The 27,708-nt window shown below is 42.4% G+C and overlaps 1 long non-coding RNA gene across 1 annotated transcript in view; it reads right to left on the reverse strand.

Annotated features, from left to right (window-relative positions):
* Nucleotides 1-12,404: 12,404 nt before the first annotated feature.
* LOC145720901 (uncharacterized) overlaps nt 12,405-27,708 on the reverse strand; it is a 70,107-nt gene continuing 54,803 nt past the window's right edge. Inside the window, exon 2 of the long non-coding RNA XR_014144172.1 lies at nt 12,405-13,345. This is a non-coding gene — a long non-coding RNA (uncharacterized LOC145720901). The remainder of the gene's footprint in view (nt 13,346-27,708) is intronic.

Raw genomic sequence — 27,708 nt, forward strand, 5'->3', positions numbered from 1 at the left:
GGCACTTCCCACCCATGACCACAAAGCTTCGTTTTTCCTTAAATCACTTCCAGTTGGATTTTTCTCACTTGCCATCTGAAAAGTCCTGACTAATAGATGATCTTTAGAGAAAATTAGTTTGTTATCTTTCTGAGATAGTTTGAGTACACAGTATTCCTCCAGGGCTGACATCTTAATTTGTGTGTTTAAAGGGAAAACTGGGGCGCCTCAGTGGCTCAGTCGTTAAGTATCTGCCTCCGGTTCAGGTCATGATCCCAAGGTCCTGGGATCGAGCCCCGCCCGTGTCTGTGGGGCTCCCTGTTCAGTGGGGAGCCTGCTTCTCCCTCTCCCACTCCCCCTGCTTGTGTTCCCTTTCTTGCTGTGTCTCTCTCTGTCAAATGAATAAAATCTTTAAAAAAAAAAGGGAAAATACCTTTTTCCATCAGTAAAACTTGTATTTATGAAGCAAGTGGCTTAAACTTAAATTATAGAAATCATAAAAGTGTATTATGAGCTGTGATATTAATAATGAACAGAAATATTTTTGTTTTGATGAATATAATTTTTGGTTAGGCATTTTAGATATTATGTCTAGATTAGATAAGCAAATAGCCATTAATAAAAATATTAAAGGAAATACTTAAATATTTGGGTTTATTTTATTTTATTTATTTGACAGAGAGAGACACAGCAAGAGAGGGAACACAAGCAGGGGGAGTGGGAGAGGGAGAAGCAGGCTTCCTGCAGAGCTGGGAGCCCGATGTGGGCCTCGATCCCAGGACCCTGGGATCATGACCTGAGCTGAAGGCAGACGCTTAACGACTGAGCCACCCAGGAGCCCCAATACTTAAATATTTTAATTAGAAAGATGGCTTATTAAAGACAAGAGGAGACAAATGCTATCTAACTGTAAACTAAACAATCAAACCTGTTAACATAACAATGGGATAGCCAAAATATGGAAAAAGTGAAATATTTCTGTATTTAATCTCTCAGAGAGTTTTAAAAACAACAATAATTACAATAAAGTACTACTGAGTATTTCAATCAATATTATTAAATCTGTACTTTTAGTATTTTGGTACTCTGTGGGGTGTTATGTATAAATGTTTATTTTGGGGGCGTCTGGGTGGCTCAGTTAGCTGGGCATCTGCCTTTGGCTCGGGTCATGATCCTGGGGTCCCAGGATCAAGCACCGCGTCAGGCTCCCTGCTCAGCGGAGAGTCTGCTTCTCCCTCTGCCTCTCACCCTGATCCTGCTCTTTCTCTCTCAAATAAATAAATAAAATCTTTAAAAAATGTTTATTTTGAATGAGAAAAGAAGCACCACAAATTACAAATTTAAAAAAGGTTAGCAATGCATCAGAAAAAGATCACCAAATCCAAAAAAAACCCCACATAGTTTATTAATTATGTCTATTAAGTTATATATTATTGTATGTAATATAAGCTGCCCCATAGCCAGATGTACAATGTGTAAGGCCACTCCAACAAAATCTGATGAAATGTGATGGAGGGGAGACAGTTCAAAATTAAAAAAAAAAAAAGGGCCAACTGAACACAGTAAGACCCTACCCAAGGTCTTGGAAGGGGCCACTTTTGTGGAGATCCTAAAACTTGACTTCACTAACTTCAGCTAAATTCACCTCTGGGAAACACTGAAAATATTAGAATGAGTTGGGCTAAATCTCAGAGCTACCTTGCTGGTTAGAGAAATGAGGCATACTTCTTGGCTAAAGTTTGCTTCTAGAATCTCTAAGAGAAAGACCATTATGCTTCTAGTTTGCATAATACAATAATGTAAGTAATTTCCTGGTCATTTGACTTGAACTCAGGTCAGTCCTTGAGGCTGAAATAGTACTGATACCATTTTAGTTCCATTGGTTGCCTGAGTTGAAATTGGGAGAGTACCTTTCTCTTCAGCTGTTGGGAAAGCTGACCCCAATATTCCAGGTGTTCCTGGGAGCATCTGGCTTTCTAAAGCCTCTTTTTGATGACTGCATCTATTGGAGGAGATCAGTCAGCCAATGTAGGACTCTTGATCTGCAATCGGGTCCTTAGGAAGAGAATATAAAGTTCAGAAAAAAGCAAAACAAAGCTATTTTATTTCAGTATAGATGAAAGAAGCATGCACTCAGGTGCACTCAGGTTTATTTTTTTTTTTTTAATTAAATTTGTTTTTAAACAAATGCAAAAAATTGAAAAGGCATAAAATAGTCCCCTCAGGAATCCAAAACAATGTGTTACGAGGAGACCCATTTGTCAGAGGAGGAAGTCCAGGCTCTGTGGCCAGTCTTAGGTTTCCAGAACAGGACAACCCTGTGGAGAATAGAAGGAAGTATTCTATTTGAGCTGAATCTCTGACGGATCTTCCGTGTATAACAAAACCATTCTAGAGGGAACCCCGTGTCCATGTCCTTGCAACCCATCCACATTTGGTGTGGGGTGCCAGCAAGGTCCTTGCAGGGAATCAGGGAAGAGTATCTGATGGAGAAGTAGTTGCAGGGTCCCACGGAGCCCTTGTGTGTAAGGGAGGGAAAGCATGAACTGGAGAGTACAATAACCCACCTCCTAGTGGTGGTGGGCAGTGTGGTGCTGGAGAGCCCCGGGAAAGCAGGCCAGGTGAAAATGAGCAGCTAGAGCACTTTTGACCATTTGAGCTTTGTCTTTGATTAGGACATTTGTTCATTACCTCCCTTTAAAGATAGATGTGTTCGAGATGAAATTTCCACGTCTCTTGTTGGAAAGAGTATAGCAGACACTTAAATGAAGAATATTCTCTTATTAGAGACCCCATTGCCAGGTTCAGGGAATATTTGAAGTGACTTTAAAATACTTTTCCAGGAAATATCCTAGGTTCTACCTGCATTGGTGGATGGTAAGCAGGAGGGTCTCCACAAACCTCTCTATGTACGGGGTGAGAGGTGAACTTCCATATTTGGGCAGCATGCCTCTAGAAGGACCTTCAGTGTTTCTCCATGGTTCTAGTGGAGTTCTGGGCTGAGAAATGTGAGTACATGTAAAGAGAAGTCCTCGGGGTATCAGCAGTGCCTGCAGATCAGCACTGGGAGACAACACCTCAAAATTTATCTGTAAAATTAGAGGATCAAATTAGATATACTGTACTGCTTTATCAGCTCTATGATTCTAGTAAATTGGTTGATCCAAGCCAGGGCCAGCATTAAGAGCCAAACCCAAACCTGTTCTTTGGGGATTTATTTCTTCCCCCTCTCTTATATATTTGCCTTGCCCACTAGTCTGTGAGCTTTTGAGAAGGATTATGTCCCTTCATCTTTGAAGCCCTTGAAACTTGCACAGTGCATGGTATAAAATACATGCTCAATGAGTGTTCTTTGAATTTCAATTAAAAAAAAAAAGAACTGTGATTGGTTGCATCTTCCAATGAATCATCAAACCCATATATTCAGTTACCTCTCCCTGAGATGCCCCCAACAATCGCAGTCCCACAGATCAGAGACCAAACTGCCACCACCTCTCTTGGGAGGTTGGCCTGGCTTATTGTCTGGCTTTGCTTTAGGGCCCTGAGCTGAGCTATTAGGATCATCTCAGACCCCATGCGTCCCTCCACATCCTTCATTGCGCCCTAGCTCACCATTCCAGGTTCTACCGACTCAGTCCCCAAAGTGCCTAGTAGTACAGCGCCTGACACAATAGGTCCTCAACAACTATTTTTTTTAAAAAGATTTTATTTAGTTATTTGAGACACAGGGAGAGAGAGAGAATGTGAGCGAGAGAGAGCACGAGCAGGGGGAGTGAAGAGGGAGAGGGAAAAGCAGACTCCCCGATAAGCAGGGAGCCCGATATGGGACTTGATCCCAGGACCCTGGGATCATGACCCGAGCCAAAGGCAGATGCTTAACGACTGAGCCACCCACGTGCCTCCTCAGCAACTATTAGTTGAATAAAAGAATGACATTATTTGGGGCATTTACAGAATCTCATATGCTAACCATCCTCAGAAGTGCAATGAATTGTTATCTGTTTGAGATGGTCTTAGTCTACAGCAGAAAGTAGAGAGAATGCACGATATAATTCTGCATTTCTTTCCAATGCTCTGACCTGATTTTCTAGAAGAGCAGTCTTTTCACTAGGGTCCATGTTTCCCTTCAGATATATGAAGAGTGTCCAGGAGGTGCTTGGCTTGGATGGTCCCAAAGAGTCAATTTTCTACCCTCAACTTGAATATTTGCTCTGACCTAAAGGTGCTTGGTGTCTTTTCCAACCTCTGCTTTCATATGAATCCCCACCCCGTTGACAATGGAAGACCATTCCACTGTGATACATTATCTTGAGGTACAGTAAGCTCCTAGGCATAAAAAAAAAAAAAGTTGAAATATTGTCTTATTTAACCAAGCTAACATCTTCACCTTTGCATTTCATGAAGAGATACATCCAACAAAATTGTACCTTCATATTTAATAATTATTTATCAAAATTGGGAAATGTATTGTTTTGCTCAATTATATCTTAGCAAAAATTGTATTGATCATTCCATCCAGGATAAATTTTTTGGCATTTATTTTTTTTTAAGATTTTATTTATTTGAGAGAGAGAATGCGAGTGAGCACAAGCAGTGGAAGGGGAGAGGGAGAGGAAGAAGCAGGTTCCCCGCTGAGCAAGGAGCCCCACGTGGGGCTTGATCCCAGGACCCCAAGATCATGACCTGAGCCGCAGGCAGACACTTCACTGCCTGAGCCATCCAGGCGCTCCCTGGATAAATTTTTTTGGCATTTAGAGTCATCAGGTCACAAGAAATATTAAATATATTAGGTCTTCATTTTGTGTGTAGTTTTTTTAGGGACATATGGTGGGTGATCAGTAAAATAAATTCTCAAGCATATAAATATGTTGCGTTAGGATAAAATTCTGAAAGGAATGTGGAGCAGAAATACAGCTTTTGAGGAGAAAATGGATTGATAGCATATTTCTGACTTTCTGAAAATCTTGCTCTAGTATTTTAAACAGATGATGGTAGTTAACAAATGACGATGGCACTGGACGCATTTGACTGTGAGACGTTTTAATTACAAATTTAGATATTTCCAATACACTGGAAGTCACGTTCTTTGCAACTATTTAAATTTAGGATAAAAGTTTTTGTATGGCAAGGCATCAATAGGCAAAGGTGGGAGGTAGTTTTTCAGAGTTATTGAGGGGAACGGGTGTTTTCAATCACTTCGTAGATGAAGCCATAATGTTCATTAAAGGATACCTCCCTTGACATTCAGTTTAACATAAAACTGTAGAAGGTTAGCATTGAAGAACTGAAAATAGCAGTGACCCTGCACGTCATGTTGCCATAACATAGGTGCTATTTAGAGCCAGGAAAAGTGAAGCTCGCTTGCCATACAAAAGACCTCCCCAATTGTGTATTGCTTATTTCCTCACATTGTGGGCCTTCAGGATCTGCTGGCAAATGTGGGGGTGAGTCAGGGCCTAGATAAGGCATCTGGAAATCTCTCCGTGAGCCCGAAGAAGTAACGAGGCAGCCACCCATTTTATCATGGTTGCTGAGGGCGGTGCCAAGGGCATGGTCCTGCCGGCTCGCGTGGTGCTTCGGCGAAGGGCAGGGTGAGCCGTGCTCTGGTGCATGTGCGCAGTCTGACACCCAGGCCGTGTGCTGCAGGATGAGAGAACTCAGCCCCAGGAAGGAGAGTCCCCACAGAGGGAAAGAGCCAGGGAAGTGCCCAGCACTTAGGAAGCACCAGTAAATTCTTCTGTGTATGAATTCCTTCAAAGCAGCCTTAAAGATACATCCCTAAGGCTACAACCCGGACAACATCTTAATAGCCTGTTATTTCTAGGAGAATGGAGACGAAGTCCCTGCCAGAGATTCAACTGGAATATTCACGGGCACCTTCAAATCCATGTGTCCCGACAAACTGTGCATCTCAGCTACCCTCCGGACCTGTCTTTTCTGCCCTCCTGTGTTTATTCAAGTCCAAAACGCAGAACCATCTTCTATCTCTCACTTTTTTCTGTCCTGTGTCTAATAGTTTATTTATTAAAAAACCCAGTAACTTCCCCTTCCTCCCCACTCCCTCTAGATCCTGGTAACCTCTATTCCACTTTCTGTTTTGTGAATTGAACTACTCCAGGCACCTCACATAAACCAGATTGTACAGTATTTGTCCTTTTGTGGGTCTGCCTGGTGTATTTCACTCAGCATCATGCCTTCTGGGTTCATCCATGTTGTAGCCTGTGTTTGAATTCCCTTCCTTTTTAAGGCTGAATAATTTTCTATTGTATGTATATGTCATATTTTTTATCCATTCATCTGTCAATGTCTAATAGTTTATTAATCTTATTAATTACTATTTTATTATTACCCCATTACTCTACTTGACGCAGATTTCCTTAGTTTCATGGTTTGTCTTAACATTCTTCTCTTTCCAATCCATCCTGTGTACCATCTGAATAATTTACCTAAATTTCCTAATAATTGCTCCTCCTCCTCCATCTCCCTAATCCTTGCCCCTCAGGAACATGGGCCCCACATTCTTTTACCTCATCTCCCTGCTTTCCATGGTGGTCCCCAGAGTCACCCTACTTATCAGAACAGGAGACATTCTTTGGATGCGCACTGTATTTTGGGCACACAGAGCAGCAGAACGTCAGGAAAGGCTCCAAAGGACAGGGCCTCCCTAGAAAGCTGGAGCATGGTCTGAGAACTCTTTCCCCCCACCTGTCCCATACCCTCCTCATGACTGTGCCATGCACCCCTTGCTCTCTGGACTATTCTTCACCCCCCACTCTGTGAGCCTCCTTGTCTCCCAGGGGGATTCCCACCCCATGGGTGACTAGATCACACAAGGTCATAAGAGCAGATGGTGGAGGTAGAGAGCCTGTCCTCAGACCCTAGCTCTGCCACTCACCCAGCTTATGTCTTGGGACAAATAGCTCCCCTGGGGATTGTGCTTTCAGTTGCACAACTGTAAGTGGGACTAATATTTGCATAGAACTTAAAAGAGGACCACACCGTATAGTTATTATTACAATATCACTTTTTTGATTATTCTCAACTGGATTGTAAACTTTAACTCATTTGCTAAGTTTCTGCTCTCTCTTAAATAGCTCTGAATGCCTAGCTATGTGCTAGGCACACAGAGTGCCCTGGAAATAAAAAGACATTGCCTCTGCTTTTCAGTAACTCATAGTATGCATTTCTGCTTCTTTCTAGAACCCTGTGGTGATGACATAGTGTATTATTCTTCCTTCCATCTTTTTCTTTCCTCATCTCCTCCCTTCCTTTTCTTCCTTCCTTCCTTCCTTCCTTCCTTCCTTCCTTCCTTCCTTCCTCCCTCCCTCCCTCCCTCTCTCCCTTTCTTTTCCTTTTCTTTCCTTTCCTTTCCTTTCCTTTCCTTTCCTTTCCTTTCCTTTCCTTTCCTTTCCTTTCCTTTCCTTTCCTTCCTTCCTTCCTCTCTCCCTCACTTCCTTCCTTCCTTCCTTCCCCCTTCTTTCCTTCCAACAAATACATATCAGGTGCTTACCCTGAGCTGGCTACTGTCCCAAATGCCGGAGTCCCTGCCACAGACAGAGCAGTCACTCATTCATGAAGTGTCCTAACTAATGGAGAAGACAAATAATAAATGCGTAAGATAAAGAATAAGTAATATGATTCGACAGAGCAATAAATACTCTAGAAAAATCAATAAGTGTTATAGGAACGGTGTGTGCTGCTTGACATAGTTCTGTCGGGGGTGGCCCCCTGAAGAGACATCACTTGAGCAACCCCAGAAGGAAGAGAACATATCAGCTATGCTCAGATCTATAGGAGGAGCAATGCAGACCTTTTACTTTTTTGAAATCAAATAAGAGCTAAGGAGATATTGTGTTGTCAGAATCACACCCTCAGAATCTTAATCTTGTACATATTAGAAGAGTGATTTTATTAAATTTCTAAGTTCAATAGGAAAATATTTCAAATTTGGTAAAACATGTCCCCTAAGAAATAAGAGACAAACTCACTTCTTTCATCTCTATCTGATACAACATATGTGTTGTAATTTTAAATATCTCATGGGGTGAGTTTTTATTGTTTCTTAAGGGCAATTGTTTGCATATTTCAAACATCCTTCTATTAAGAATTTAAATTGTAATTTTTTTTTCTATTTTAAGCTAACAAAGAGCCAGCGAGTGTATATTCAATATACGAAGTAATAAAAGGGAGCTGACCTGGGGGGACAAAAGATTGTGGTACAGATACCTTTTGAATTAATTTCTTAGATCTATTCAATTATGTTGGCCAATTTGAAAGGCATTCCTCTCCTCCCATAAAATTATTTATTTCAGGTATTTGTAGATTACTAATCTTAATCCTTTACTCATCTCCTGTCCCCTAATCCTTGTCAAAAGGAAAAAAAAAAAAAAGAAGCATTGATTAGCCGAGCTAAACATCAAAGGAATGATCTTCCCCATAAATCAATCCCTCCATTCTCTTAATTGCTTTGTTGATTCTCCCAAACTTCCCATTTATCTATTGAACTACTCATTCCTAAAGCCTTAGGTTTGTTGTCAGAAATTCTAACCTTTTATGTTTTTCTGCTACAAGTTATTGTCCAACTAGTGATGCTTGGAAAATCAAGGACTGCCTCCCCCATGAACAGCACAGAGAGCATCAGATCTCAGAAACTCGACAACATCTCATTTGGATATGAAATTGACTAAAATTCTTTAGAGTTTTGCCTCTTTAGACTCTTTTGACTGAAATTCTTTAGAAAGTGCACTCATTTCCCAATGAATGCAAAGGGAAGCAGTTTGCCTTTGTTGTTTTTACTTTTTTAGAAATGAAATTAATGTGACAACAACCTCCTTCTCACCAGACCTGAGTATTGATTTCTGCTTCATTTTCTGGCCCCTTTTCTAAATTCTGAAGACACTACCAAAGGGGGATATTGATCAGCAAGCTGCCTGTCACTTCCTTGGGCACAAAGGACGCAAGCCCTGTCACCTCCATGCCCCAAAATAGACCTAAAGGTAAAGGGTCAGAGATGAAAGGCTTCTGATTAGTTCTTTGTAATCAGCCTCCTAGGAAGAACTGAGCCTCTGTTTACACCTGTCCTTGGAGTTTAAGATGGAAAACTTTTACTCCCAGGTCCATGCATGGATGTAGGTGAAGCAGAACTCTTATCTTCCCCAGTTTCTGATTGGGAGAGATGGATTGTTTGTGGTTAAGTCAGTTTGCTTTTTTAGGCAAAAAGCTTATGCTTCCTGGGCCTTTCATTTGTTGCCTACACTGCTAAGACATCATCTGTTACAGGAATCTTAATGTTTTTAGGCATTGACTAAAGAACACCCAAATTAATTTCCTCTGAGACAAAGAATGTGCAGACCCCGAGGGACTCCTTTTTCTCTCCTCAAGTTGCAGCAATGCCATGGATCTCACTATTAAACCAGAGCAGAGAGGGTCAGGGAGTTTCACGATGCTAAGAGAAAGAATGCAAGAAAGAAGTCATCACTTACCCACGCTCACAGAACGGCTGACAAAATTCAGGAGGGCAACTCTGAACCATCACCTGGGAAAGGGAAGTTTTCCAAAACGGCCTTCACTTCCCTCATCACTCTCATTGTTAACTCAATGACTGGCCTTTGAACATGAACATGAAATTCTGGTAATCCTTTGTGACTATTTCATATATATTCTCTTTTCCAGTTTTAAATTATTGTCTTAAAGCAGGCATGCATTTCTTATTTGAACTATGCCCATATTCTCCTTTCCTCTTCTTGTCCCCCATCATGCCCTACTCATTTATATTCTCACAGATCCAGTCAGAGAAGTTATTTTCATGTGGATTTCCTAAGTTCTCTCTAGGTTTAGAACTATGAACATATGACTAGCCAACATGTCTGATAAACCACAAAGAAGGAAGAAATTGGCAGCGTTTCACTTAATCATAAAAGTGACCCTTCATGCTTCATAGGCATGTTCTGCTGCAGCATGGCATGGCATATGCCCCGTGATTGAGGCCAAGAACACCTCTCTTTCTTTCTCCCTACTCCCCTTCTCTGCTCTCTTCCTTGTCCCTTTTCCTGTGAGGAGGGAGAAAGAGAAGCAGGTTTGTCTGGTCTCGGGACAGTAGCTTTTAGTTCTCTGCCCTTCTAGAACCTTGCAAAGCTGTCTCCCAAATCAGCCCAGCTTCCTTATTGTCTCCGTGAGGAGTCTTCTCTTCTTGTCCTCCCTTGTTCTAAAGTGGAAGCCAGGGAAGAAGCCATACCTGCCCCAACGTTAGCAGGGCGATGCTCACTGTATTCTCTACTCCCCAGTTAGAACCCTGGTGTGCAGAAAATATGATTGGCAATTATCATGTCTACAATAGGAGAGTAGAATTCATTATAAACACAAGGCACCTCTTTTTGTCAAGGCTCAGATGTGGACTAAGGTGGTCCTCTCACAGCTTTGGTGGGAGTAAGAATCACAGATTTGCTGAGAAGCAAGTGCTCATTTGTTCAATTTCCCTAAAAATGTATTTCATGTCTACATTGAACTTTCCTGAATATTTTAATCATTAATAAAATGTAACTCGCTTTTTGAAAAGTCCATATAGAAAGACTGATTCTGTGGGTCCCAATTTTAGACTGTGACAGTCAAACTTAGCCTAACCCAGGAACAACGGAAGTCCACAGACACGTGATTCACAGAGGCAACGTTCCCTTCTCCCTACTCCTCCAGTGTCGATTTAACTCCGTCATGAAAGAAATAGGGTGGTTTTAAGGGGCCTATCGGCAAATGCTAATCTTAGAGTGATAAGCAAGAAATCTCAGTGCTATTTGTTCTAGAGTATTTTCCATCAACATCAAGCCCAGTTGGTAACTCGACTTGTGTCATAGAACAATTCACATAGATACTGGGATTAGTAGACCTTTGAAGACAGTGTCAATCAAGATATGGTCACTTTGTACCCTACTGCTCCTAAATTCTGCTGAAGGTTGGCTCCTCCTACCTGTCTGGCAATTCTAGATCACTAATTAACAACACTTGGGCAAGTGAACTCTGCTTGCCCAATGAGGGTATGATGAAATTTAAGTTCATTCCATGAAACCATGTCACCAACCAGTAAAAGACACTGTCAGAATTAACCTCATGTGGTTGGGTTAAATCAATACCGTATTTATTGTTTGCTCATTTAATTCTTGTTTGATCTTCACTATGGATGAGAATTGGGTGGTTCCTTACACAACCCAACGACTGGAAGCCCAACAAGGAAGACCTCCTTGGGGACGCTGAAGCAGGAAATAGAGAATGAGGTTTTAGAAGACATTGAATGATCTCTCCCCATGTACAAACTCCCTGTGAATGTTTATTTAATGATGGGATCTAACTGGATATATTTTTTAGGACTCTTTCATTAATTAACCAATGCATTAATTAATCAACTAGCCTTCTGGCTATTCATCTAGTCCCTAAGCTGGTCCCTGCCTAGTAAGTGCATGTACTGTCCTCCTAGGCTGGATGCTCACTCTGGATCTTCCCACAGCTCATTCTTTCCACCAAAAGGACTTACTCTGACGGCAGTGCTTCCCAGAGCCCAGGTGCCTATAGAGTTTCCTTGCCTCCCCTCTGCTCACTTGGTGTTGCACAAATCCCCAACTGAACTCAGAGTGTATCCCACTGTGGGTCTTGCAGACTTGCGTTTGTTTCTCCCTTTCTCTCTTACTCATAGCCACATCCCCAGCACCAGAGAAACACCTGGCTCCCAGTGGAGCTCCATAATTATTCACTGAATGAATGTTCAAAGGACAAAGGTGTCACTTCTGCATCATGCTGATTATTCACCTGTGTTATGACTCGCTATCTAGCTGTGCTGGTAGTTTTTCAGAATCCATAGATAGGCTTCTTTGGAAGTGTAGACTTTGTTGTTGTTGTTGTTGTTATTTTAAATTTTTTATGGCAAAATAATGGCAAACTTAGAGAAAATGTCTTAGTACAAAAAGAACTCTTGTATACCTTTTACCCCAATCTGTCAGAAGTCATTTACTATAAACTAACATTGGTAATATCCTGAAAAGCTTCATATGCCTGAAAGGGTGAGTAATCCTCTTCGATGCGCTGAAAGTTCAATCTGTCAATTGCATTTATATTTTGAGACTCTGTTTACCAAACTGAAAGGGATAGACGCACAGAAATCTAAGTAGTTAATCAAGGAGGCTGGACTGGTTTCTCTGTTCTTCAGTAGCAAAGTACCCCCGTCCCCACCCCCCATCTTAGACATATAATTTTGGGGCAGTTTCCTAAACTTTGTGTTGTACACTCCTGGCATTTGCCAGCAGTCCTGTCCTGCTTCTTCCTTGGTGTGTTTGCTTCCTTATAACCCCATGTGAGCCTCTCTTCTACCCCGGCTCCTTTCTCTTCTAGCAGAGTCATGAGATGGAGGTAACCAGCAGACAGAATAATGAGAAAGCAACTGGCACATTTATTTTATTATTATTTTTAAAGATTTTATTTTTAGGTAATCTCTACACCCAAAGTGGGGCTCGAACTCACAGCCCAGGGATCAAAAGTTGCATGCTCTATGGACTGAACCAGCCAGGCGCCCCGCAATGGACACAATTAATTTCTAAACCCTCTGGGGAAAGTTGAAATGTCTTGAAGTTCAGCTGTGCCAGGGGGTGGAGAGCAACAGAGTGCAGTGAAGAGCTGACATCCAGGGCAGAGAACAGACCTCTGCTCTTGCTGCTTGGAAGGTTGCAGCCGTGGAGTCTGGAGGTCACGGCCATCGGTAGCTCCCGTCTCTGAAGCTAACAGATAGCGTGTCACCATTGCACATTGCCATTGTTGGTTTCGCACTATTGACCCAGGGGGACGAGCTGCCTCATCACCTCCCTTGTGCAGAAACCGCCATTTGCTCTCTCCTGTGTGGGCAAATATTTACCAGCTCTGCAGACATCCAGGTGTATCAGCATGAAGGAGGCAAATGGCAGTGTGGCCAAGTCAGCCTGGGGTCAGACGCCAAGGGGCACAGGCGCTGGGCTTCTCTTTTGCTGCCGTGGTGGCAACAGGAGCAGAAAGGGAGAGAGGCTTGAACTCTTTGGGACTCGGGTCGTTGTTGAAATACTGTTGTCATTTGAACAATCAGTCTTGAAAATAATCGTGGTCTCAGGTACAGATCTGTAGACTCTGTGAATCTTCTCATTGTCAAGATCAAAGCCTAGGAAAGAAAAAAAGGGGAAAAGGGGGAGAAAAGAGAGAGAGAGGAGATGAAGAAGGTAGAGAGAAAGGGAAGAAAGGTCGTTGCAGGGGGTGGCTGGCTGAATGAAAGATGTGTTTCCTTTTGCTAACTGACATTCCGGGGCCTCTGCAACATGGTTTGCTTTCCTGATCCAAACTAAAATCCAGGAATGGCGGGGTCCTGTGGAGAGAATCAAACACCTAGATGAAGTGAATTATTAGACCGATTTTCCAAGCATAAACATACCTTTCAGTAAGGGTCTAGGATCCAGATAAAGCCCAGAGCCTGAAAAGATGTGAGATCAGAAATTAGGAATACATACAACATTGACTGAACCATGAATTATGGCAGTCCTTGATTTGTGATCCTCACAGTAATTGTGCAACGGTGGTCCTTTGACCCCCACTGCGTAAGAGAGGCTATCTCAGAGGGGCTCAGGGATCTGCCCAAGTCCCCCCAACCAGTAAATGACATGGCCATCCATCCATTATTGTTCTGACTCCAGATCCTATGCTCTTCTCTCCACCGAATCTTTACTGCCACCTAAACCCAGAGAACAACAGATGCGGGCTGGAAATCTAAAAGCAAACAGCACTAGGTGAGGGAGCGCAGGGCCGAAGCTGCCCCAGGTGGCAGGTGGCGAGTCGAAAGGCCCGGGCCGGGGCCGAGGCGGCCGGGGCGGAGGTAGCCGGGGCGGCGGGCTCCGGGCTCCCACACAGCCTGCCCGCCCCCGCCTGCGAGCAGCTGGTGGCGCACGCTTCCTCAGATTTCACATCCATTGTTCTGCCTTTATTACAGGGCCTCACTGTCTATCGTGGACGGAAATGAAATTGGTCTGGAATGGTTTCCTCTTCCCACAGTCTTCTTGGGTCCATACTGATAGATGACTTTTAAATGTAATGTCCTTACAGATATGAAAATGAAGCTGATCTAGCCACTTAAGAGCCAGAACCCGGTTTTTGTTTTTGTTTTTCTTATTTTAACACCAGAGACAACGCAATTGCCTTTTCCAGTCCTCCAAGCTTGCCTTATTATAACGTGGTCTGCAAAAGCGACCCGATTTCCCTGGGCCACCTAACTGCATCAGGGGCAGACGCGTGGTGTCAGCGCTCTTGATGTCGTCGCTGGTCCCCAGCCCCCGCCTGCGGCCAAGGGATCACAGTCTTTGCCAAGGAGGGTGAAGAGGGGCAGGAGCCGGTCTCCCCCTGCGCATGTGCTCGCCTTCTCCTGCGGTCTTCCCCGCCGTTTTCTAGAACCCACGGATCTTTCCCCTGCTACTTTCCACGTATCCTAGAAGGCCCATCTCCCGCGGTGTTTCGGGTTTTGATTAGGACTCAGACGGACACCACGCGCTGTTTCTTTTTGTTTTCTTACCTGCAGCCCCCTGGGTCTTTCCGGCCCTGGACGGAGCGCGTTGCTATTTGGCTTTTGTCACTGTGTTCCTCTGTCAGTGTAATTAGTTATTTCGGTGGCCCTAGAAATGTCTGTTTCTAATATTTTAGAAACTCTGTCCCTGAGATTTTTCTTCTCATCAAGTTCTTTCTGCTCCTAACGCGTATCCAAGCATGCGCTCCTGACACTCCTGCCGATAATGCTTATTTTCCTTCACACCACGAATACTGTTATCTAAATGGCTGTTATTTTCACTGTAGGAAAGTTTTTAGAGGCCCTGTCTTATGCTAGCTAGCATGCATGACCTCGTCTAATCTCAGACAACCCATGAGGTAGATGCTGTGATCCTCCCGCATTTTACAGATGGGGAAACCAGATCTGAGACGTGCCCAATAATTTACTCGCATCCCACAGCTGGTGGCGGGCCACACTGGGTTCGGGGCTGAGCCTGTCCCGCTGAGGAGCGTGGCGGCTGCCGGGGAGCTTCCCCTTGGGGCCTGTGGGGCCTTTGGGAGTGCACCCACCGGAGTCGCCCAGAAGAGCCCTCCCATCCACACCAAGTACTTAAATTCCCACCTCGAGGACCACTGATTTCATGAACAAATTCCACCACGGTCTCCTTGGCTTCCATTACGAAGTTAAATTCCTTTCCGTTGGCAAAAATGCAATCGAGGAGCTGACCCATCTGAAATGATTACTTCACCTTCTATATTAAGAAATTGGAAAAATTATTTGCCCGAAAGCTTCTCTTTGCTTCTTAAAAGGCCTATTCTTTGTCGCCCTGAAGTACCTTTTCATGACAAGAACATAGCAACCCCATGTCATATTTGGAACATTTGAATTGGAACAGAATTTTTACACTGTTTATCATCTGGTGAGGGTTCTAAGGGGAAAGTGTCAACATAAATTTGGAATTTCCTGACTCTTGCAGATTTGAGTTATAATCTTGACATGACTAGAAAGGAAATCTTAAAAAAATATTTTAGAGTGTTTTATTGTGGAAATGTCCCCAAACATTTTCATCCCATTTTCCCAGAGAAACCTGACAGTTTGGGGAGGGGGGAAGGGGGGGTAGAGAACAAAACCCAGCGCCACATCCTTGAACTCTTTTGTGTATTTAGAACAATGTCCAGTTAAAATCAAACAATATTGCTGCTAAATACGTCTAAAATAGTCCTTGGTAAGTGCTCCTGCCTAATGGAAGAGCTCTGTGGGAAGGGCCGTGTGTCTAAGTGATGAGGGCAGGGGCCTCTCTGAAGGCCGGGCCCAGGGCTGAGCACCGAGGCCGCTAGGCATAGCCAGATACAGTATCTTTCCAATAATCCTGTCATCAGCTCATTTACTGCCTGCGACTTTAAATCCCCATCTGAGTGCACAGTGAATACCATCACTGCACCCAAGTGGAAAACAACCCCCCCCCCCCCAGCAAGGACTGGGGGTGGGTAAGGCTCATAAAGGAGAAGTCATGAAGTCTGGCTTTCTGGCCAGATTTCCTCTGGAAGGTGAGGTGTGGCCGGCACTGTGTGTGTGGACCGCCCGGGAGGGGACACACACCCTGCCTTCAGACGGCAGGACCTCAGCCTGGCCCGCAGCCAAGGAGCCAGACGCCAGGCCCGGGCTCTCAGCAGTGGGAGCGGTCGCTGTGCCTGGTTATACAATGGTATTATCTCAAGCCAACCACGGCTGCAGAAACTCGCAATGCTTCCTGTCCTTGCACCGCAGCACAAATTGTCCGATTTCCAACAGCTTTCGGACACACTCACTGGCACTCGGTCGCCAAGCTCAGTATATAAATGTCTAAAGCCACTTCTTCCTTGGGAATTGCCGACACTGCAGTGCTGTAATCCATTGTATTTTTATCCCCTCTGGAAGGACTTGCAGGATCATGAGTCACATGGGGAAAGGGATTAACTCTCCAAACATGTATGTAATGTAGGCAGACGCCTGGAACTTCTTATAGCAGGGGAAGTATAGGAGGAGAAAAGTCCTGAAAGTAATATTAACACCACGGACAACACAATTTATTCGTGGTGGCCCATCATCTCATTCTCCTTTACGTTTTTGAATCCCTGGGCTCTTCTTGGACGAGGACAGCGAGGGGACTGCAACAGAAGAGCAAAATCTGGGTGAATGCGATGGGAAGAACTTCCTTTTGATATCTAGTAATTACCTTCCACATATTTCGGCTGAATTTGCTCTGAGTGGTTATGACACAGCCCTTGGATGAAATTATAAAAATTTAAAAAGCCATTAAACCCTGGTACTACCCATGTGTCGAAAAGGACGAGGAAAACTTTTTTTTTCTTTTCTTTTTCTAAATTTGTTTGGTCCTCTTGGCTTTGGAATACTGCAGTGAGGTTACTAAATATGTGACGAGGTCTTTCAAATGGCAACCTATGCCAGAAATTTGAGAACTTTTAGCAACCTGCTCCCAGAAATCAGGAGTTTAATACAACTGTTACCAGAAATGCTCTTAAACCTTCTGCTTCCAGGTCAGGAAGTTTTTGGCAGGTCGTGGACTTTGCTATGGGCTGGGCTACTTAAGGAGCGTTGGCCCAGGCTGGCTTTTGGCGGGGGGTGGGGTGGGGGGGCAGTGCCCTCTGCTTTGTGCTTACTGATAACTCTGCTATTGCAGCGAAACCCTGTTGCAGTCGACCTGGACACCAATAGCTCCGAGTCATGTGCCAGAGAGATTTTCTTCCTCATTTATGCATGACGATCCTTCTCTCTGGTCCTTGCTTTTGTGGAAACGGGCAGGTTTTTTTGGCCAGGACTCGGCAGAGTTCTGGGTATGTTTAACAACCAACAATGAACAGTGCTGCTGGGAGGCATGCATCATGGTCTTTAATGAGATGCGCCTAGAAATGTAGAATTTTTTAAGCTATGAAATGTTTCAAGCATCTAGAAAAATACAGGGAATCATACAATAAACGTTCATGTACTCACCAACCACCTTTGATGACATCTGAACATTTCGTGATACTGACTTCAGAGTTTATTTATATATTTTTAAAAAGATTTATTTATTCATTTGAGAGGGAGAGAAAGAGCACGCGTGTGAAGGCATGGGGAGCAGGGTTGGGGGGCAGAGGGAGACAATGTCCAGCAGACTCCCCGCTCAGCGTGGAGCCTAACTTGGGGCTCGATCTCACAACCCAGGAGATCGTGACCTGAGCTGGACCCAGGAGTCGGTCACTTAACCATCCGAGCCACCCAGGTGCTCCCACAGTTTTCTTTTAAAGAAAGAGTGAGGATCACTCGGTTTCCTCTCTGACCTCCTCCTCTCTCTGCACGGGGATGATTGTTGTCTGAACTCTGGTGTTTACCTTCCCCCTGCGTGCAGGATCGATTACTCACGGCTGTGTAAAGGCTGGTATCTCTTCTTGATGAGTCAGTATGAGTTTTTCAATGTTTTGGATACCCTTGCCTGCATGTTTGCAAACATGTTTGTATGTACAATATGTACTACTGCTTTGCATATTTTAAAATTTGAATATACATGGTGTTATAATGCACCTAATCTTTTGGATAAGTTTTCTTGAGTTGTAGTTCACATACCATACAATTCATCTATTTCAAGAGTACAGTGGATTCATTTTTTTTTTTTAAAGATTTTATTTATTTATTTATTTGAGAGAGAGAGAGAGAGATACAGCATGAGAGGGGATAGGGTCAGAGGGAGAAGCAGGCTCCCCGCCAAGCCGGGAGCCCGATGCGGGACTCGATCCCAGGACTCCGGGATCATGACCTGAGCCGAAGGCAGTCGCCCAACCAACTGAGCCACCCAGGCGCCCAGTTGATTCATTTTTAATGTCTCCACAGAACTGCACCACAATTAGTTTTAGAACACTTTCATTACCCACCTCCGAAAAACCCTGCACCAGTTAGCAGCCACACCTCTTTCTCCCCACCACCCCCCAACCTCCCAGACCAAGCAACCATCAATCTGCTTTCTAGCTCTATGGATTTGCCTATGGCAGTCATTTCATATAAATGGCATTATATAATATGTGACCTTTTGTTTCTGACTTCTTTCATTTAACATATCTTTATAATTCATCCATGTTGTATCAGGTATTGGTATGTCATTCCTTTCTCTTGTCTGCTATTCTGTTCTATGGATGTATCACTATTTATTATTTATTTATTTATTATTTATTTATTTATCAATGGATATCTGGGTTGTTTCCACTTTTTGGCTATTATGAATAATGCTGCTAATGAACATTTCTGGGGGCGCCTCGGTGGCTCAGTTGGTTAAGCATCTGCCTTCGGCTCAGGTCAGGATCCTGGAGTCCCAGGATTGAGCCCCGCATTGGGCTCCCTGCTCAGCGGGGAGTCTGTTTCTCCCTCTGCAACCCCCCTTGCTCATGTGTTTTCTCTCTCTCTCAAATAAATAAATAAAATCTTAAAAAAAAAATAATGAACACTTCTGTACAAGTTTTTGTGTGAACACATTTCAATTTGGGGGGTTGGTATGTACCTAGAGCAGAATTGTTGGGTCATATTGTAACTCTATACTCAGTCTTTTGAGGAGCTGCCAGACTATTTCCCAGAGAAGCTGCATCATTTGACATTCCCACCAGCAGTGTGTGAGGGTTTCAGTGACTCCATATCCTTGTCAACCCTTGTTATTGTCTGACTTTTTGATTAAGGCCATCCTAATGGGTGGTGTGAACTGGTTTTGATTTGCATTTTCCTAATGACTAAGAATGTTGACATTTAGCTATGACATCTTTTCATGTGCTTGTTGGCTATTTGTGTATCTTTTTTTGAGAAATATTTGTTCAGATCCTTTGCCCATTTTAAAAACTGAATTACTTGTCTTTTTATGATTTAAGTATAAGAATTCTTTATATATTTTAGATATAAGTCCTTTCTAAAATAAGTGATTTGCAAATATTTTCTCCCATCTGTGGGCTGAGTTTTCATGTTCTTGATGGTGTTTGGTGTTTCTTGTTGTACATAATATTCTGAAACTTTTAAGTTAATAAACTTGGATAAAACAGAATTATCCAATTAGAAACAGGAAACACTAGCACATAAATTTTAACCAATTCCAACCTTTGTATGGTACTCAAAGTGGTCCGAGTATTGTGTACTAAGTCGTTGATTCATTCTCTTGTCAGTGGATATTTGGGGCCATTTCCAGCACTTTGCTATGACAAAAAATGCCACCTTGAATGTTTTTGTCTATGTCTCCTGAGGCATGTTTTTTAGTGTTTGTTGGGTAAATACCTAGAAGCATAGTACCTGGGGTCTGAATGCCTGCCTTAAGGTTTATTAGATATTGCCAAATGTTTTTCTTTCTTATAAACAGTGTATTAAAGATCTCAATTTGATAACAGTTGGCATTGTTTGACATTTAAATTGTAGGTATTTAGGTGAATATGAAATTGAATCTTGCCACTGTTTTAAAATGTGGTCTTGGGGCACCTGGATGGCTCAGTCATTAAGCGTCTGCCTTCGGCTCAGGTCATGATCCCAGGGTCCTGGGATCGGGCCCCGCATCGTGCTCCCTGCACAGTGGGAAGCCTGCTTCTCCCTCTTCTACTCCCCCTGCTGTGTTCCCTCTCTCGCTGTGTCTCTCTCTGTCAAATAAATAAAATCTTTAAAAATAAAATAAAATAAAATAAAATAAAATGTGGTCTTTACTGACTGTCGAACTATGGTGGCCTGTGAGGGACAGAAAAGCTGCTGGTGCTGTTTTATTATTAACACAGAGTTAAGAAATCGTGGCAATAATATGCCTTTGTGTGTTGACAGCTCTGGAGATCCTCATATAAGTAGAACCGTATGAAAACTAGAATGTTTGTATAATAAGCAGACTGTACGTTTCCTCTGCATAGGCTGTGTTATATCACTGACTATGTAGACTAGACTATATTTAGTGTGGAGCATATTGTAAAACTGCAATATGAACTTTTGCTGTTGATTAGCATAGAGTTCTAGAATTTACTAGTATGAGTTGTTTGCAGATTCTTTAGCCCCTGGAAGCCCTGTAAGAGCAAAATAGATTCCACTCCCATTCCTAGTCCCCAGTCTTTGTTTAGTCTTGTTGCTAATAATTCCAATTCCTTCAGTAACCCAACTATATAATAAGTTATATTTAAGTATAACTCAATATAACATAATATTTATGCAAATAGGAAAATTTTCATGGCAAATAAAGGTTTGTTTTTTCCTTACTAGAGTTTGATTCAAAAGGAGACGAGGAATGGGGTGTCTGGGGGGGCTCAGTCTGTTAAGCATCCGATTCTTGACTTCGGCTCAGGTCATGATCTCAGTGTTGTGAAATCAAGTCCTGCATTGGGCTCTGAGCTCAGTGGGGAGTCTGCTTGGGATTCTCTCTCTCCCTCTGCCCCTCTCCCTGTGCACTCTCTCTCTCTCCAGAATAAATAAATAAATCTTTTCAAAAAAAAAAAAAAAGGAAATGAAGAAGAAGTTTCAATTTGAATTGTGAGGGCTCTAGAATTCCAGTAGTGTTTTCAGCTGAGTCCTTGTATGAATGTTGATCTGTAGATTTATTTTATTTATTTTTTTTAAAGATTTTTATTTATTTGTCAGAGAGAGAGCGAGCACAAGCAGGGGGAGCAGAGGGAGAGGGAGAAGCAGGCTCCCTGCTGGGCAAGGAGCCTGATGTGGGGCTCGATCCCAGGACCCTGGGATCATGACCTGAGCCGAAGGCAGACGCTTAATTGACTGAGCCACCCGGGCGTCCCTGATCTGTAGTTTTAATATGCATACATAGAACCTACAGATTAAAATGAGCAAACAAAAAACTAATAATAAAGTGAAGAACTTTCTCATGGGAAAAGCTTCATAAATGTTTAAAACATGCTCTTTTAAAGTGTATTTTAACAGACAGGTTCTCTTATAGAGGTTTATGGTAGCACTGTGTTCAGCTTTTCAAATATATTCATTATATCATTTACCCCTCACCAAAAACCTAAGAGGTAGACATTACCCCACTCATCCTGGCTTTAGCTATTTGCTAGAATCTTCCACAGATAAACATAGTGATATTAGGTTAGTCTCTGAAAATGAACTAAACTTTGGATATTTCCCTCCAGCAAATTTTCAAAAGCCAAGACAGTTCAAGGGTTTAATTAAAGATAGTTGATCCGTTTAGCAGTACCATGGAGCAGTCTCCTTCAGAGTAAAAGGTAAAGTCAGGAAATCCTGAGATGTTCTGTCTAAATTCTACTTCACTGAAGTGGTGAAAGATTAAAGTTCAGCTTCAAAGTTATTTTTCACTGAAGATTGGGTAGACTCCAGTTTGTACCAGATTTTTTGGCCATACTCTTTTATCTCTCTGGGTGGAGCTCAGGGCTCTCTACGTAGTTGGTGGAATCTTGCCCATAAAAGCTCCTCAAAAGAGGGCTGTAGGGTGTGGAGGGGAGAGGTGCTGACCCCGTCTCCAAGCCAGTGATGGTCCTGTGGTTTCATAGGCTTTGCATCTAAATGCGTGCGGATGTGCTGTTGGCCAGACATGGAACCGTCATGCCATGCAGGAAAGGACAAAGATGTCCTCCTTCACGGGCCCCGCAGGTGTTCAACCTCTGCTGGTGTTATCTGCCTCTTACATAGCTATTATGAAATTTAGGAGACGTCTATTTAGCATTTTATCTTTATCATACATTAGCTTTTTGCTTCAGATAGAACCATCTCATGTCAATTATACCTCAATAATAAAAATTTAAGAAATAGTACTATTCAACAGGGCCAATGTGAAGATGTGTATAGTGCAGGAATAGTGCCTGGAAAAAAGGAAATGCTCAGTAAATGTTAGATAGGACTATGTTTATATTATTGTTAATATATCGGCACATCCGATAAAGCCAGAGGAAAATAATGTACACAAAATATTGTTTGGCTAAACCTTTAAACTTTTTAGAGATCACTTAAGTACATTCAGTTAGAGAGATAAACAGTGTAGGTCTTCTCAATGCATGATCATTCAACTTAAAAATAAAGAGTAATTTTATATACCATATAAAAATGTAGCTTTCGTAGGTGGTTTGTAAGCCTGAATAGTTTTTATGGTTTCAGGACATCCATAGTGACACAGTAATAGTCTGTGGATTTATTTTAATATTAAAATCAGAAAGCACATATGCTACTTTGTCAGCATGGCAAATATTTTTAAACATCATAAAAATTAAGTCTAAGATAAAAGCCACAAAAATACTGTTTTACCAAATGCGCACTACAAAGGGAGTCCATTTTTAAACAGTCTGGGTTTTTAATTTCCTGGCTATTTTTTGACATACAGTTAAGAAATGGCCAAGTCAACATTTAAGTAAATAGGGCTTTAAACAATCTACGATTAATTTTCCCTATTTTTTATCAACAAAGAGAATTCAGAACACACACGCACACACACAGTGCCCCCAAATTAAAACTGGTTTGGATAGTGCTGTTTCAGAACATGATTGTAGCAAATCTAAGTTTTATCTAAATAAATAATTCTCTATAGTTAGTGTACTTGTTACGTAATTATGAACCTTCACCAAAACTCACGTTGTTTAAGAGCAAGTGATCTTTCTTTTCAAGAAGCGGCTCATGAATGTTTTCTTAAGTAAATCATAATGATAAATCACCAGTAATATCTTAAATAAATATCTTCTAACATTTTCCCCTTGATTTCCATGCCCAAAGTGAACAATTTATTTTAAGAGAATTATTTCTGCTGACAAGGAAGTTAAAAAAAAATCATTCAGCTGAAGAAGGTTTCCTGATAATCACAGAATCTTTGAAAGCTTGGCCCTGGACACCATTAGATGACAGTCTAACCCCAGGGTCCCCTCACCGGGAGGAAACCCGGGTGAGCACTCAGTCTCCTCATTACTGGAGGGCATGCCTGCCAGCCAGACCATTTGGGAAGAGGGGAAATCTAAAGAGAAGCATAAATAGCCACCGACAAATTTCAGGAAATAGCAGTAAGGGAGTCACCAAGGTTGTCAAATCCCGGGTTTTTTTATTTGGGAGAGGAGATGAAAAAGCAGGAACTATCCTTAAGTCCTTCGTGAGATGGGAATATTTGCCAGTCAACTAATGGAAAAACACCATGCTTCAAAAGTTTCCAGAGAGTAACAATTAAAACTATGATTTGATTAGGTTAAAAAAATTTTATATGTAGGGAAGCATACAAATCATAAATATGTAGCTGGGTTAATTTTTCTCTCTCAAGAAAATTGTAATGAAAGTATAATGGCACAAAATTTACCATTTTAACCATCTTTAGGTCTACAGTTCAGTGGCCTTAAGTGCAGTCACATTGTTGGGCAACCACCACCACTGTCCACCTCCAGAAGCTTTTCCTCTTCCCCAGATGAAACCCCATACCCATTCAACACTAACTTCCCATCTCCCCTCCCCCTAGTCCTACACAGCCAACATTCTACTTTCTGTCTCTCTGAATTTGACTACTATAGGTATAAGTCATATACTATTTTTTTGTGCCTAGCTTATTTCATTGATCATAATGTCTTCAAGGTGCAGCTTGATGAATTTTTTTTTTTTTTTTTAAGATTGTATTTATTTGACAGAGAGAGCACAAGCAGAGGGAGAGAGAGGGAGAAGCAGGTTCCCTGCTGAGCAAGGAGCCCGATGTGGGACTCGATTCCAGGACCCCGGGATCACGACCCGGGCCGAAGGCAGCCGCCCAACCGACTGAGCCACCCAGGCGTCCCGCAGCTTGATGAATTTTATCAGATTGAACACACCTGCGTAACCAGCGTGCTGCTCGAGAAACATGGCTTTGCAGAACCAAGGGAGCCCCCCCCCCGCCCCGTGCCCCCTTCTATTCAGTACCCACTACCCTGGTGTGATCGTGAGGGTGAACAGGTCCTTGGTCAATGACAGGAGTGAGGCAGAAGAGGGAAACCAAGGTTTCTGCCTTTCTTCTCCCCATTAGGAGAAACTGCATATATAATCTGTTTTATACATTAGTCTTTAGCCTACCCACCAAGAAAAAGCTTGGAAACTATTGGTTTAGGAAATGTTCATATTTCACATCCAGATTGTCTGGAAAAGTGCCTTGAGTTTGCCCTTAGTCTACTAATGCCCACTTTTGTGACTCTGTTCAGGTAGCATCTCTTGCAGGAAGCCCTTTCTAATTGTTCTTGGTCCTTCCTGCCAAAATTTGGCATATCCTTATAATGGAATATTATGCTGCCTTTAAAAATTAAAAAAAAACCAACTTACATCACATGCTGAAACATGGATGAACCTCAAGGACGGTATGCTAAGCAAAATAAGCCAGTCAGGGAAGGACATACACTGTATCATTCCACTCATATGAGGTATCCAAGTTGTTAAATGCCAAGAAACAAAGAGCAGAGTAGTGTTGGCCAGGGGCTGTGGGGAAGGGAAATGAGGAGTTGGTGTTTAATGGGTACAGAGTTTCAGTTTTCTAAGATGAGAAAGTTCTGGAGATTTGTTGCACAACAATATGAATATACTTAACACTACTGACCTGCAGACTTAAAAATAGTTGAGATGGTAACTTTCATGTTCTGTGCTTTTTTTTTAATCAAATAAAAAAGGTTTTAAAAAATGTTGAGGTTTGGGGCGCCTGGCTGGCTCAGTGGGTAGAGCATATGACTCTTTTTTTTTTTTTTAAAGATTTTATTTATTTATTACAGAGAGAGAGCATGAGAGCGGGGAGAGTCAGAGGGAGAAGCAGACTACCTGCAGGGAGTCCGATGTGGGAGTCGATCCCAGGACCCTGGGATCATGATCTGAGCTGAAGGCAGACGCTTAATTGACTGAGCCACCCAGGCACCCAGAGCATTTGACTCTTGACCTCAGGGTTCTGAGTCCAAGCCCCATGTTAGGTGTAGAGATTACTTAAAAATAAAATGTTAGGGGCGCCTGGGCGGCTCAGTTGTTAAGCGACTGCCTTTGACTCAGGTCATGATCCCAGGGTACTGGGATCGAGCCCTGCATTGGGCTCCCTGCTCCACGGGGAGGCTGTTTCTCCCTCTCCCACTCCCCCTGCTTGTGTTCCCTCTCTCGCTGTGTCTCTCTCTGTCAAATAAATAAATAAAATCTTTAAAAATATATATATATTAAAAAAGTTCTTAAAAAAAGTGTTGAGCTTTCTGGGGCGCCTGGGTGGCTCAGTCGTTAAACGTCTGCCTTCAGTTCAGGTCATGATCGTAGGGTCCTGGGATCGAGACCCATGTCGGGCTCCCTGCTCAGGCGGGAAGCTTGCTTCTCCCTCTTCCACCTCCCCTGCTTGTGTTCCTGCTCTCGCTATCTCTCTCTGTCAAATAAATAAATAAAACTCAAAAAAAAAAGTGTTGAGGTTTCTAATTCTTGATCTGTTCACCCTTGGAGAAGTCATTTAACTTCTCTCTTTGGGACTCTGACAAAATGAGTGCAGTGTCCCAGTATTAACCTGACAAAAGAGTTTCTATAAATAAATGCCTAGGCAACTCTTAATTAGAAGTATCATTACACCATTATCAAAGAGTTAGTATGCATACTTTATTTTCTTATTTATCTGAAAGAAATCACTTACAAATCTCTCACACTTACATTTTCTGATCTCTATACAAAAAAACTCATAGTTTAATTAGACAAAAGTGTACAATAAACATGAACATTTACAAAGAAATAAACCAAGTTTTTTTTTCTCCTTTTAAAGCTAAAATAAGTAATAATAGATAAAAACATAATTTTCTTATTCCTAGTATGTCTGACTTGTATTTGGAGGCCATTCTCTGATTTGTGGGCATTTACTATACATTCTTTTAGTCTAGGTTGCAAGAAAATCTTGAAACACAGAAGCCAGCAGTAGGTGGAGTCAGAAGTTCCCCTTCGCCAATCCCCCAAATGTCTGCAAGTAAGTTATTCTCTGATGGTGTCCTCACATCCAACAAAGTGAGCATCTTTCCTTTTGTTACATAAGAAACTATCCACAAAGCCTGGAAAGCCCCTAAATCCACCTTTTCTTTAACTTTGGATTGCGAATCAACAGAAAAGTTATCAAGTTGGATGGACAGGCAAAAATATTGAATAGACTACTCATAACTATATTTACAAACACAACAAAAATTTTAATAAGTCACAATTTGAATAATAGATAACTTTGTGTGGCCTAATCACAAAACATTTTTAAAATTTAATTAGAGTTATGGGTGATTTTTGCTTTCTCCTTCGTATTTGTCAGATTTTTTTAAAGATTCTATTTAGTTATTTGTCAGAGAGAAAGAGAGAGAGTGAGAGAGCACAAGCAGGGGAGTGGCAGGCAGAGAGAGAAGCAGGCTCCCCTGCTGAGCAAGCCTGATGCGGGGCTCGAACCCAGGACCCCGGGATCATGACCTGAGCCGAAGGCAGATGCCCAACTGACTGAGCCAACCAGGCAGGCATCCCTGTATATGTCAGATTTTTTAATAAATATGTACTCTTTTTATAATCACCTTACACTATTTGAGAGTACACTATAAACAAATGAACCCACTACATTTTGCTCATGTTCAGGAAGCTAAAATCAAGCCAGTGGAAACAGAACAGTGAGCTGGGTGTGCATGGTTTTATTGGCACCTACTGTTTACTCTGTAGATACCCTGGGATGAGCATGTATTTTCTCAGATACAAGAGCAAAGGAATTGACCCAGATTCACGTGGCTTCCAGGAAATGAGCAAATGCTTTGGTGAGAGGCAGGTACCAGGGAGACAGAACAAAAATAGGAACCAAGCAGATTAGGATTCAAATCTGATTTTTACCATGGTCTAATGGAGGAGAATGACAACCAAGTAGATTAATGCAGTATGATCGTAGTTGTGACCTAGGTAAGCACAGAGTGGTGGGTTCCAGAAAGGCACCTCACCCACCCTTGGGTTTGGGAAATGGGGATTACAGAAACTTTGCTGGAAGAGAACATGCCCAGCCCGTGCAGGGGGGCAAGGGAACAGCACGCGAGAGTCTCAGAGGTAAAGGGAGGGAGTAAGTTGAGGGAATGGAGGTCATCCAGGAAGGTGGGAGGTGAGAACAGGGAGTGGCTAAGTGGAAGCACCTAAGGCAGGAGGATAATCATGGATACATGATCATGGAGTATCTACTGGAGTCAGCAGTTGGACTTCATCCTAAGGCTATCAATGGTCCTTGCAATGCGTTAAGCAGAGAGAGAACATGATCA

The sequence above is a fragment of the Leptonychotes weddellii genome, chromosome 4, assembly GCF_054177405.1.
Source record: "Leptonychotes weddellii isolate Sample4059 chromosome 4, ASM5417740v2, whole genome shotgun sequence".
In the NCBI taxonomy this organism is placed as follows: Eukaryota; Metazoa; Chordata; class Mammalia; order Carnivora; family Phocidae; genus Leptonychotes; species Leptonychotes weddellii.